This window comes from Nycticebus coucang, chromosome 17, assembly GCF_027406575.1.
Source record: "Nycticebus coucang isolate mNycCou1 chromosome 17, mNycCou1.pri, whole genome shotgun sequence".
Taxonomy (NCBI): Eukaryota; Metazoa; Chordata; class Mammalia; order Primates; family Lorisidae; genus Nycticebus; species Nycticebus coucang.
This window is the reverse complement of record NC_069796.1, coordinates 51149173-51162701: the sequence shown is the minus strand read 5'-3', so window position 1 is coordinate 51162701 and position 13529 is coordinate 51149173.

The window sequence follows — 13529 nt, the reverse complement described above, 5'->3', positions numbered from 1 at the left end:
CAGTTTCCATATCTGTAAAATGGGGCCCTAATTCTACCTATCCTGTGGCCTATGGGAGTAAAATGAGGTTATGCATGGAAGGGCTCAGCATAAGGTCTGCCTGGCTCTGAACCCAGTTCCATTGTAGATGCTGAGAGGTGGAGTCCATAGTGTTTTCTGGCTTTGATTTTAAGAAGTCAGTCAGCTGCAGGTCTCAGAGGCACCTGAAGCCAAAAAGGAAAATGCCTTAAAAATATGTATGGAGGCAAGTGGGTCAGGGGAGGACAGGAGAGAGCAATGGAATCTGAAGACAAGAAGTGAGGGTGCTGAGGGGACACAGAAGAAGTGCCCAGAAACCATGACTGAGAATAGCAGAAATCGAGCGCTTGCCATGTATGCCTCTATATTATTTTACACTAAATTTTCAGTTAAGGCGGTTGGGTTCTGGGATTGGTTGGCAGCAGGAGGGAGGCTCTAAGGCAGGCTTGTTCCACCTTTACTATCTCACGGCACACTCGAACCTGTAGTTAAATATCCATCACACCCTTAAATTATGTTGATCAAAAAAAAGTTTAAAAAAGGAACATACTTCCTGTACTTTGAACTTCTTTTAAAAATAATGATCTTTAAATTTTTGCGGCACACTGGTTGAAAATCACTACTCTAAGGTGTTAGATCAGGTAGATGAAATTAGATGTAAGGGGTTTGCATCCAATTATGGAGGACCTTGAATGGCAGAATTTTCTCTTATAACCTAGGGGGAGCCTTTGGAGGTTTTGGGCGGGGAAGGTATGCATCTAGCTATCCACAGAAGAAAAATGAATGAGGCAAGAATAGTGGGTGGCTGGTTGGGAGGCTATTACGACAATCTTGTTAAGACCCGGGTGCCTGTAGGACAGACCACATTTTTTTCTTGGAGTTGTAGCAGAGGAAAGAGTAGCCATTATTCTTAATCCAAGCACCCCATTCATTCACTGATCTATTCATGTATGCAGCTTATATTTCATGAATGGCTCCTACTTGCCATGTCAAGTTCTATGTGCTGAAGATATGAATCACTGTGGTTCTAGGCTTTAAGGAGCTCCCACTGAGTGTCCCTCCTTCTCAGCTCTCTAAAGTGACACTGGAGATTGCTTCTTGGGCAAAGTTCAAGGAGGAGTAGGCGGTGAGGGCTAAATTAAAACTAAAAGGAAAGAGAAAGCAGAAGGCCAAACCGCTGCTATCTCAATGTGGGAAAAAAGGATGGCTATGATGTTATTCTAAGTGTGTATGGAAGGGGCCCTCAGAAATTCCCACCTTCCTCTGAGTTGCAGATGAGACAACTGTCACTCTCAAGAGAAGCAGTGCGGGCCCAGGACCAGTGCTTTTATAAGTAGCTATGTTTTCTCTTTCCTTTGTTGTCACCGCTGAGCCCCCAGCTCCTCTCTGCTCTCCCTCCTGCCTGGAGCCATGGATTTTCCTTCAGGGCAGACCCCTTCCAGAAGCTCTGAACTGGCAGACCTTGGTCTTTGCTTGAGAGCAGAGAGCATCTACTGGGAATTGCCGCTCTGCCACTTCCTGCCAGTGGAGAGCCCTGTGGGAGCTGTTGGCTATTTAAAACCCACTGATGTTTGCTTGTGCCCCAGCGCAGGTGAGAGCAGTGAGTCACTGCCAGAGGAATCCCACTTGAGAAACTTCTTGTCCATAGCCATACTTCCTTTTGCAGCAGTACTGGGGTGATCACCCTCATTTAATGGTGAGGAAACTGAGGCTCCAAAAAATTGCCTGAAGATACAGGCGGTTCATCATGGATTGACTGAGCTGGAAATGGTCTTAGAGATGATCCCAGCCAACCTGCCTATTTTATGCATCTGGTAACTGAGGCTCAGAGAACAGGACTGTGACCATGGTATTAATAAGGCTGATCTGGGGCTGGAACCAGGTCTCCTGATTCTGAGCCTGCCTCTCTCTGCTAACACTTCCTCTTCTGCCTCTTGCTGGTGAAAACTAGACAGAGCTGAGAATGGGAGGGAGAAGTGTCAAGTTGCCCAACACTCTAACATGTTTCTCCATTCCCCACCAGACTAGGTTTCCTAAAGGAGATTTCCCCACTTTATGGTTACAGTGAGGCAAGTGGGAAATTCTAATTACATGATCGAGCTCTCTACTCAGGGCTTAGATCTATGAGAATAAGCAGGCCTGAATTCAAATCCTAAGTCACTTGACTTGTCTATGCCTTGATTTCCTCATCCATGAAATGGGAATGACAAAGATGTCTATCTCATAGGGCTGTAAAAATTAAATACAACAATGTATGTATATTTCTGAACACACTGTCCAAAACATAGAAAGGACTTGATAAGTTTATCAGCTCTGTATTATTATTATTATTTTTTTTTGTCGGGACAGAGTCTTACTTTATCACCCACGGTAGAGTGCCATGGCGCCACACAGCTCACAGCAACCTCCAAATCCTTGGGCTTAGGCAATTCTCTTGACTCAGCCTCCCAAGTAGCTGGGACTACAGGCACCCGCCACAACACCCGGCTATTTTTTTGTTGCAGTTTGGTCGGGGCTGGGTTTGAACCCACCACCCTCGGCATATGGGGCCGGCACCCTACCCGCTGAGCCACAGGTGCCGCCCAGCTCTGTATTATTAAGAGGAGACAGGATTCCATTTTATAGAAAAGAGGCTCAGAGAGGGGGACCCTCTTTCAACAGCCTCTGAGGGCTACTGACATCCTCTCCTAATGCCCCTTGCCCTCAGAGAGCTGAGTGGGGACAGATCATCAGAACAAACTCAACCAAGAGCACAGAAGCAAGGGACAGTGAGCGCAGAAGCCCCAGACTCACCATAGCAAGGATGATAGAGGCTCCCTAAAGAACAGGGCCTTGGGAGAGGTACCTCCAAAGATGGATAGAGAAGATCTCAAAGGAGGGAGCGATTTCCAAGTAGAGGCAATGCTCAGTGTTGGGAAAGTAGAAGCAGTTGGGAGTGTTTCTAGGGACCTTGGGCGCATCAGCTACTTTGCCAAGACATCATCTGGGAAGGTCACCAAAAATTCAGGTTAACTGGATGGACGTGGAAGACATTATTCTTAGTAAAGCATCACAAGAATGGAGAAGCATGAATCCTATGTACTCAATCTTGATATGAGGACAATTAATGACAATTAAGGTTATGGGGGGGGAGCAGAAAGAGGGAGGGAGGGAGGGGAGTGGGGCCTTAGTGTGTGTCACACTTTATGGGGGCAAGACATGATTGCAAGAGGGACTTTACCTAACAATTGCAATCAGTGTAACTGGCTTATATTGTACCCTCAATGAATCCCCAACAATAAAAAAAAAAAAAAAGAAAAAGAAATTAACAATAACAACTAATATGAAAAAAAAAAAATTAAAAAAAAAAGAGTTCAGGTTAAAACGTCTGGGCTCAGCCAGGTGCACTGGCTCATGCCTATAACCCCAGCACTTTGAGAGGCCGAGGTGGGGGGATTGCTTGAGGCCGGGAATTTGAGATCAGCCTGAGTAACAAAGTAAGACTCCATCTCTACAAAAAATAAAAAAGTTAGCCAAGTGAATACCCGTAGTCCGGCTACTTAGGAGACTGAGGTGGGAGGGATTGCTTCAGCTCAGGAGTTCAAGGTTGCTGTGATGACACCACTGCACTCCAGCCTAGACTAGCCCCTGAATGTGCTAGGGTTGGGGAGTAGTATGATTAGAGATGAAAAGATAATCCCTGGGGGGCAGTGTGGAGGAGACAAAGCCAGCACTGGGGTCTCTGGGTATGGAGGGATGAGAACATGAACTAGCACAGAGGAGGCAGAGATAGAGAAGAAAACAAGGAAAGGGCCCAGCCTACAGTGGGGAGTGAGGGGAAGGAGGCAGAGGTGAAGCCAGGTATTACCTGGGAACCCAGAGGGGGAACAGGAGACCAAAGGCACCTGGTTGGGGCCATTCCACTGCCCTCCTCAGCTAGAACCCTACACCAGAGCCATCTGGGAAAGGATCCTTCCCCCACGCCCAGCTGTTCTAAGGCATTTCCTTCTGTGGGGTGGTCCGTCCCCTTCCAGTTACCACCATCTGCCCACTGTGCCTCCATCTATAATCAGACGAGATGGGGTGCGTTCAGGGTGGTATGGCCGTAGACCTCCATCTATAATCAGACCCTCCCACCGACTTCCTCTTCTTGAGGACTGTGGAGCTTGACCTGGAAGGGCCTTATAAGACATTTCTATTCCCCAGTTTCTCATACACCTGGCATCAACTCAAAGCCCATAAATACTGCCTGTCACACACAGAATTCCAAATCACTGCCAGCCATACCCACAGAGCACACACTGGAATCAGAAACACATTGCTGGTGAAACAGTCACACACTCTGCTGGAAACATACACATAGGAGTGCACATTGTTGACCCCACAGAGAAAAAGAAAATTCTTAGGCCTACAAATGCACTGCTGCACACAACTACAGAAATCAGGGACCTGCCTGTTCTTTTGTAAGCTTTTTGATAGGAGGAGAAACAACTGGGCTCTATGGACTTCAATGGCCCCTGATTTGAGCTCTAGTCTTCCCGGGAGTCCCACTTCTAGGAAACAAGGCCAGCTTCCTGGACTATCAGATAGTAAATGGGATCAAGCCTTGGGAAAGAAGTGGAGTCCCAGGTGGTACCTGTGGCTCAGTGAGTAGGGCACCGGCCCCATATACCGAGGGTAGTGGGTTCAAACCCAGCCCCGGCCAAACTGCAACAACAACAACAAAAAATAGCCGGGTGTTGTGGCAGGCGCCTGTAGTCCCATCTACTTGGGAGGCTGAGGCAAGAAAATCGCCTAAACCCAGGAGTTGGAGGTTGCTGTGAGCTGTGATGCCATAGCATTCTACTGAGGGTGATAAAGGATAAAGTGAGACTCTCTTAAAAAAAAAAAAAAAAAAAAAAGGGCGGTGCCTGTAGCTCAAGGAGTAGGGTGCCGGTCCCATATGCTGGAGGTGCCGGGTTCAAACCCAGCCCCGGCCAAAAACCACACACACACACACACAAAAAAGTAGAGTCCCCCAGAGAAGGTGTCCTGGAGGTGATGAGGCTCTAGGTGAAAATTTAAAGAGGCAGAGGGGAGAAATAGATTCTCCTTCAAAAGCATGGATCTCATTCTATTCACTTTCCCAGGAGTGCTCTAGAAGCTGGTGGTAAAGGGGTTCAATCACATCCCCTACCACCATGGGACCTTGAAAAATCGGAGTGCTGGGATTTGCCCAAGGTGAGTCAGGGTCACTACCTTTCTGATGCCTTTGGCTGTTCCCAGGATAAAACTCCCCTGGTGAGTGAGATGGAAACTTAAAATGAAACTTTGCTAGACTTCTTGGGCTCCAGCCTCATCTTTGTCACCTTCGTCAGCGGAACCACCAAATCCATCAAATCCATCGTCACCACCAACACCTGAGGTCTGGTCTCCCCTGGGGGTTGGAATGTCCTGCTTTCCCTTGGGCAACATGCCTTCTCACTGGGCCTCAGACTCCCAATTTTCCCATGTTGGAGGATGTTTTAGGGGCAAAGTGAGATGAAGCGTATGAGGCGCTTAGCACAGTCCCTGCAACCCTGAAGATATTGAGATGCTGTTATATGCCTTTCCTCTGTCTTGCCCAGTGTCATCTCTCGTCTTCTACGGCTCTCTTCCTGGGGTCTAAGTTAATTGGAAGGGAATATTTGCATAGACATGAGACCTTCCCCGGGGAAATTCCCCCTGGTGACCAGGCTTCCTTTCTGAGGTCAGGCCACATCATCAGACACTGCTCCTTCCTCTCCAGCTTGCTGCTGCCACTCGCTGGCTTTAGCCCCTGTCATCTGGCAGGTGTCGATCCAGACACACAGGTTTAGTCTCTTCATTTGACCTTGGACTCTGTCCAGAAGAGACCTGGACAAAGCCAGCAAGGCGGTATATGCTTGAGGAGCTGAGGAAAAGGGAGGAGGTGGGAGGTGGCCAGGAAGCCCGATGGTAAGTCTCCTAAGGCTTATCCACAGCCTCTGCCTGGCCCTGGGCAATTGCCTTCCCCTCTCCAGGACTTTGTTTCCCCTCTATCCAGTGAGAAGATTGGTCAAGATAATCTCTAAATTTTGTTCCAGATCTGATAGACTAAGAAGCCACTTCCTTTGGCAGCACAGTCTTGCAACATCTGTACTTGGATCCTCTTCCTTTAACAGGAATCTTGCAACATATTGTCCCGTATCTGTTTCCTTGGGAAGCACAACATTGCACATTCTTCCCTGAATCCCACTTTTCAAATGCTGACAGAATTACATGTCCCTCCTCTCCACTTTGTGACTTAGTTTCAGTTTTCCTTTTTCCTTTCTTGTCTACCATAAGAAGAGGGACGGAGCTCTTTTCTCTCCAGATCCTAGTATTTGTTGTCCTCACATTCTCTGACCCTGCTACTAAGAAGTCACCTTTCTGACACAAAAAGGCGGAACAAGTCCAAATTGGGAAACCACAGGACCCAAGGATATTAAGGGCCTGGGACCACCTATGTCAGAACCAACATGAAAAGGGCAGTGTCTAAGGCAGCGATTCCAACTTTGCACCTCGGAATTGCCTAGGGAGCTTTGTACATACCTGGAGATTCTGAAGTGATTAGGCTGGGGTGGGGCCTGGACATCTATATTTTCTTTTTTTGTTTGTTTGTTTGTTTTTTAAAGCAGCGGCACTGAGACCCATGTGATCAGTGAGCTAGGACATGCACTGCCTGTGTAAGTAGTGGAGCTGACAGACGACGCCTCCGCACCATTTTTTTTTTTTTTGAGACAGAGTCTCACTTTGTCACCCTCAGTAGAGTGCCATGGCGTCACAGCTCACAGCAACCTCCAACTCTTGGGCTCAAACGATTCTCTTGCCTCAACCACCCAAATAGCTGGGTCTACAGCCTCCCATCATAACACTCAGCTATTTTTAGAGATGAGGTCTCACTCTGGCTCAGGCTGGTCTCGAAACCTGTGAACTCAGACAATCCACCTGCCTTGGCCTCCCAGAGTGCTAGGATTACAGGCATGAGCCACTGCTTCCAGCCTGACATCTGTATTTTTCAAAAGCTCCCCAGGTGATTCAGATATGAGGCCAGGATTGTGAATTGCTGATTTAAGACCCTGCCCAAGACCAAATGGAGATCAGATAGTCTGATGCACACTAAGCTTGACGACGTCCTGGCCTATAATGTTTTTTTGTGAAATTATCCTAATGAATGCTCTTTTTGTGCACACAGCTATTCCTAGCATTATAAATAGGCAAAGAGAATTGACCCCCTTTAATAGATGAGGAATGTGAGGGACAGAGAAAGGAAGTTACTGCAGAGATCAGTCAGTAACAACAATGGGCCTGGCACCTAGCAAATGCCTACAGACCGAAAGTGGTTTTGAATATCCATCCACTTATTCGCAGTCTGAAAAAAGCTGCTTCCAGCTCTCAAGGCAATTGTTTGCAACCAGGGTTGCCCAGTGTGTATCAATAAAATATGGGGGAATATTTTGTGAACTCCTGACCTGCCTCATGCAACACCGTGGTACAGTGGCAGCACCTCCGACTCCAAGACCTGCCTCTGTCACAAATGAGTCAAATCTTCCTCATACTTCTCCCTGTCCCCAGATTTCTTCCTGAAGTGCTAGTTTGATCAGATCATTTTCAGCCTCAAAAACATTTCCTTAGTGGAAAAAGAGCCTTCCATGGCTCTCTACTGCTTATAGAATAAAGAGAATAAAGGCAAACCTCTTTAGGCCAGAGTTCAAGATTCCTGAGGTCTGTCTCCAATCTCTCTCTCCCGTCCTCCACTCTTCCCAACCTCAGGGACATGGTGCATATGTCAGCCACACTTGATGTGGTCTAGCATTGCATTCTATAATCCATTTCTCTCTCCTTCCCCACCTTCCCCCCTTCCTTCAACAAGCATTTGTTGATTAGTGGTCATGTGCTAGGTGCTGTAGAAATTGTGAAAATCAAAGAAGAAAAAGTTCCTGGCTGCCTGGAGCTTATACTCTCACTCAAGCCTACTCTATTAACACATTGACAACACTAGTGACATGCTGGTCAGAGAATTCTTTGTTGTGGGGATCTATCCTGTGCATTATAGTCTGTTTAGCAGCATTCCTGGCTTTGCCTGCTAAAAGCCAGCAGTACACCCCATGTCAAGTGTGGCTGATTTATACCATCCCTGTGAGGTTGGGAGAGTGGAGGATGGGGCGAGAGATTGGAGACTGACCTCAGGAGCCTCAGATGCTAGACTAAAGAGGTTTGCTTTTGTTCTAAAAGCAATAGGGAGCCATGGGAGGTTTTCTCTCCATTAATGAAATGTTTTCGAGGCTAAAAGTAAACTGATGCAACTGGCACTTAAGGAAGAAATCTGGGGACAAAGAGAAGTATGAGGAAGGAAATTTGACTCATTGTGACAACCAAAAGTGTCTCCAGATGCTGCCAGATGTCCTGTGGGGTCCAAAATCATCCTTGGCTGAAAACCATTGCTTTACTCAGACCCTAAACTAACTGCAGCAATAATCATTTTGTCACCACAGATGCAGGGAGAGAGAAAGAAGAGTTTGAAAGTGCAGAAAAAGACTCAAAGTGTCTTTGAGTCATGACAATGAGTGTGCATATGAGCAAATAATTCTGTCTCCTCCTTGTCCAAAGGAGAACTATAAGGATGGGGAAGGTCAGGAAAACTCCCCAAGGGAGGCACACTTCAATTGAGACAGGAAAAATAAGTAGGCATTGGCCAGGAGAAAGATACAGTGGAGGGAAGTACCAACGTACACCCAAGGAACCAAAAAGCAGCAGAAAGGAACTGGCACATTTGATGAACCAAAAACTCCCAGGTGTGACTGGAGTGTAGCTGGAAATGGATGGTAAGTAGAGGCCAGATCATAAAGGCCTTTACAGGAATTTGTCAGCCATTGATGGGCAGCCATCAAAGAAAGCAGATCTGAGTTTTATATACCTGAAAGTTGGCTGACTATTTCATAGGCTACATGTGAGATGGTGAGTTCTCCAGCTTTGGAAGTATAGCTGCAAAATTTGGGTGACAACCTGCTGATAGGCAGGGCATGCTGGCTCTGAGTGGGCCCTTAAGCCAGTGAACACCTGAAAATCTGCTAGTCTGTGACCTCTTCCAGCTGAAAGTTCTGATAAGAAGGTGACTTTAGGATGGTGCTTATGGCTCAAAGGGGTAGGGCACTGGCCCCATCTGCCGGAGGTGGTGGGTTCAAACCCAGCCCTGGCCAGAAACTGCAAAAAAAAAGAAGGTAACTTTAGGCTGGGCACAGTGGCTCATACCTGTAATCCTAACACTCTGGGAGGCCAAGATGGATGGAATGCTTAAGGTCAGGAGTTCAAAATCAGTCTGAGCAAGAGCGGGATCCTATCTCTAAAAAATAGCCGGGCATTGTGGGGCACACCCATAGTCCCAGCTACTTGGGAGGGTGAGGCAAGAGGATCACTGGAGCCCAGGAGTTGGAGGTTGCTGTGAGCTATAACGTCCCAGCACTCTACCAAGGGTGACAAAGTGAGATTCTGTCTCAAAAAAAAGAAGGCAACTTTCCCGGCTTGAGTAGAACTTTGCAAAAGTTATGGATCTGATGCTTGCTGTGACTCAGATAAGTAAAAGCACACTCAATACCTCCCACTGATTCATGACAATGACTTCTCCTTGGATGCCTACATATGAGCAGATAATTCTCTCTTTAAAGTTAGAAGACTCAGCTCAGGGAGTTTAGGCCTCTCAAACTCTACTGGGTACATCTGGGAATTTATTAAAACTGTTGCTTCTAAGGCTGTACCGATGAGAGAGTCTGGTTTCTCAGCTTTATGGTAGCGCCCAGGAATCTGTCAAACTTAGGTTAAGTCCTAATGGGATGAGATGATTTTATCATTGGGGAGCTTTTGAACAGAATCAGTGAATCAGGAAACACAGAGAGTCAAACTTGTTCATTTCCTAAATAAGTGTTGAATGGCTATTAGGAGACTGTCCCAATCCTGTACTAACAACATCAGCAACAAGACCAGAGATGTCTTTGAGTCATGACAATGAGTTTTCCTTGGCTGTTTTCATATGAGCAAATAATTTTTTTTTTTTTTGTAGAGACAGAGTCTCTTTATGGCCCTCAGTAGAGTGCCATGGCCTCACACAGCTCACAGCAACCTCCAACTCCTGGGCTTAAGCGATTCTCTTGCCTCAGCCTCCCGAGTAGCTGGGACTACAGGCGCCCACCACAACGCCCGGCTATTTTTTGGTTGCAGTTTGGCCAGGGCTGGGTTTGAACCCACCACCCTCGGTATATGGGGCTGGCGCCTTACCGACTGAGCCACAGGTGCCGCCCCAATTTTTTTTTTTTTTTTTTAATAGAGATGGGTTCTCATTCTTGCTCAGGCTGATCTCAAACTTCTGAGCTCAAGCAATCCACCTGCCTCAGCATCTCAGAATAAGCCACCACATTTGGCCAAATAATTCTCCCTTTGGAGTTGGAAAACCTACCTCAGGAACCTTGGACTTTTCATACTCTATTGAGTACCAGAGTCACACTTGGGAGTTTAGGGCTGCATGGGCGAAATGGGGCTGGATAATTAGGTATTAAGAGAGTGGTCCTGTGAGAGTTTCCCTGCATATATTCAAATCTCAGCCATCTTTGGGGGTCCAGTGTAGGTCTCATTCCCTCCATGTGAACACTGGAGACCTTAAATGAATTTCAGCTCTAGTTGTGCCATTTGTTAGCCAAAAGGAACCTCAGATTCTTCATTTGTAAAATAGCAGTTCCAGTCTCATGGGGTTTTTATGAGGAATGCGTGAAATAACTCATTTAGGAGCATTGAGTACGGTGCCTAGCCTGGCATAGAATAAGCTAAAATATTAGCTATTAGTGTTACTATTTCCTAACCACCTTAGCCAACCCTGATTTCTCCTTCCTTTGAACTTTTGGACTTCCTTATAGGGTCAGAATGGAATGTCCCTTAGTGATCACCCATTCTGATTCTTTCATATTATAGGAGAAGCTGAGGACAGAGAGGGGAAGGGACTTGCCTAGGGCCACAGGGCAGAGTTAGGAGTCAAACTCAGCTCTACTGATATCCAGTCCAAGGGCCTCTTCTTCCTTGGTGTCTATCCTCTGGTTTGAACAGGGAAGACAATTTCAGGGAATCCATGGTTGGAAGCAGAAGAGGTGGGAAAGCAGGTGAGAGAAGCTGATGACTCCCAGCATTTCAGCAGGGAGAGCTCAGAGCTAATCTTCCCCTGGGTTGTGCAAGTCAGGTGTTCCTCACTGGAGATTCCAGCTCAGGTTGGCCCAGCTCCTTGAACTTCCTTAGCCATTTAGTCTCCCTTTACTCTTTGAGACTCCAGGGGCAGCAGCCAGTCCAAGCCAGGCTCTGTGAACTCCCAGAGAATCCATAATTATCCAGGATTCCAGAGAGAAAATATTGTGTATAGAAACTGTCACAATCCAGGGAGTTTATGGCTAAATTACACATATCTTTACTCCTTGCAGAAAAAAGGATCTATGTAAGGGAAACTTATTATTCTTTAGGCCTCTGGTCTAGCTCAAGGGTTACTACCATTTGCCTGACTGCATTTTCTCCAGTGGTAGAAATATCCGTGCAGTCCAATATGGTAGCTGCTTGCCCACCACATATGGAAATTGAAAATTGTCACTGAGGGACTGAGTGTGGTGTGAGAAAGAGCACTGGACCAGGAGTCAGGAAGTCTCTCCATTTACTCATGTGTAAAGTCACTTCCCTTGTCTGGCCTTCACTTCCTTATCTGTAAAGTGAGGCTATTGGGCTAGGAGGTCTTTCTAACATTCCCCATGTACTCTTAACCCGAAGGACATAGTGCAGTTGAGAATTGGATTTAGCGGAGCCTCCCCACCCATCCCTGATCCCTATCCTCACCCCCGTCCTCCCCTTGCATGTGGCTTCCTGTGGCCTGGACTTGCTCACCCCTCCAGGCCCACCTCTATTACTCCCCTCATCTGCTTCAAACCCAGCTCTCTGCTCAGAGTGAACGATTTTCACTTCCCAAGCATACTCTCTATTCTATTCTTTTTGCTGCTGAGAACACCCTTCCTTGTCTTGCTTGGCTACTCTCAGCCTAAGTGTCACTTCCTCCAGGAAGACTTCCCAGTCCTCACATCCAATCCAGACACTATTGTCCAGGCTCCTCTAGCCCCCTGCATTTCTCCTGCCAAACACACCTCTACTACTCTTTATTGTAATTGCCTATTCATTTGCCTATAGTTGCCAGAGCAATGCTGTCCAGTAGAACTTCCTGATATGACCAATGTTGTATATATGTGCAGTCCAGTATAGCAGCCACATGTGGCCATTGGGCACTTGAAATGTGGCTAGTGCTAATAAATTGTGGTATGTGTATACCATGGAGTATTATGCAGCCTTAAAGAAAGATGGAGACTTTACCTCTTTCATGTTTACATGGATGGAGCTGGAACATACTCTTCTTAGCAAAGTATCTCAAGAATGGAAGAAAAAGTATCCAATGTACTCAGCCCTACTATGAAACTAATTTATAGCTTTCATATGAATGCTATAAACCAATTGTAACCTAAGAATATGGGAAAAGGAGAAAGGGAAGGGAGGGGTTTGGGGAGGATGGGTGGAGGGAGGGTGATTGGTGGGACCACACCTACGGTGCATCTTACAAGGTACATGTGAAACTTAACTAAATGTAGAATATAAATGTCTTAACACAATAAACTAAGAAAATGCCAGGAAGGCTATGTTAACCAGTGTGATGATAATATGTCAAATGGTCTATAAAACCAGTGTATGGTGCCTCATGATTGCATTAATGTACACAGCTATGATTTAATTTTAAAAAATTTTAAAAAAGAAAATACAAAATGAAAAAAAAAGAAGTGTGGCTAGTACTACTGAGGAACTGAACTGTTAATTCCAATTAATTTTTATTTGAATAGTCATGTGTGGTTCCTCCGAGTCTGCGAGCTCTGAGAGGGCAGGAAGCGGGCTTGACTTGTCTATCCTTATATCCTCAGCAGGTTATAAATGTTGCTGGGAGAATAAAGAAACTGGAAATAGGAGTGATCAAGAAAGGCCAGCTCATCGGAAAGGGCCTCTCCATTGCCTCCACTGGCATCTTTTCAGCAAGTGAACAGCTTAAGTGTCACTTCCTCCAGGAAGACTTCCCAGTCCCCACATCCTGACCAGACACTGCCTGTCCAGGCTCCTCTAGCCCCTTGCATTTCTCCTGCCCAAACACATCTCTACTTATATTTACACTTACGTTTGTCAAGTAGTCAGTAGCTTACAAAGAATGTCTGCAAAACACGACTTTATTTTAATCGCCATCGCAGGGGTCAGGCAAAGCAGGACTCATTATCCCTATTTTACAGCTGGGGGTTCCTGAGGCACAGGGTGGGAGGGTGGGGTGCTCAGCATCTCCAGCTGGTATGTGTAGAACTCCTCAAGCTGCAGGTTTCGGAGGTCTCACCTGACATTCGTGAGGGCAGGAGTGTGGGCTCTTCCTTCACTGTGGAGAATCCACAGAGTGGATACAGATGGTCTAGGAA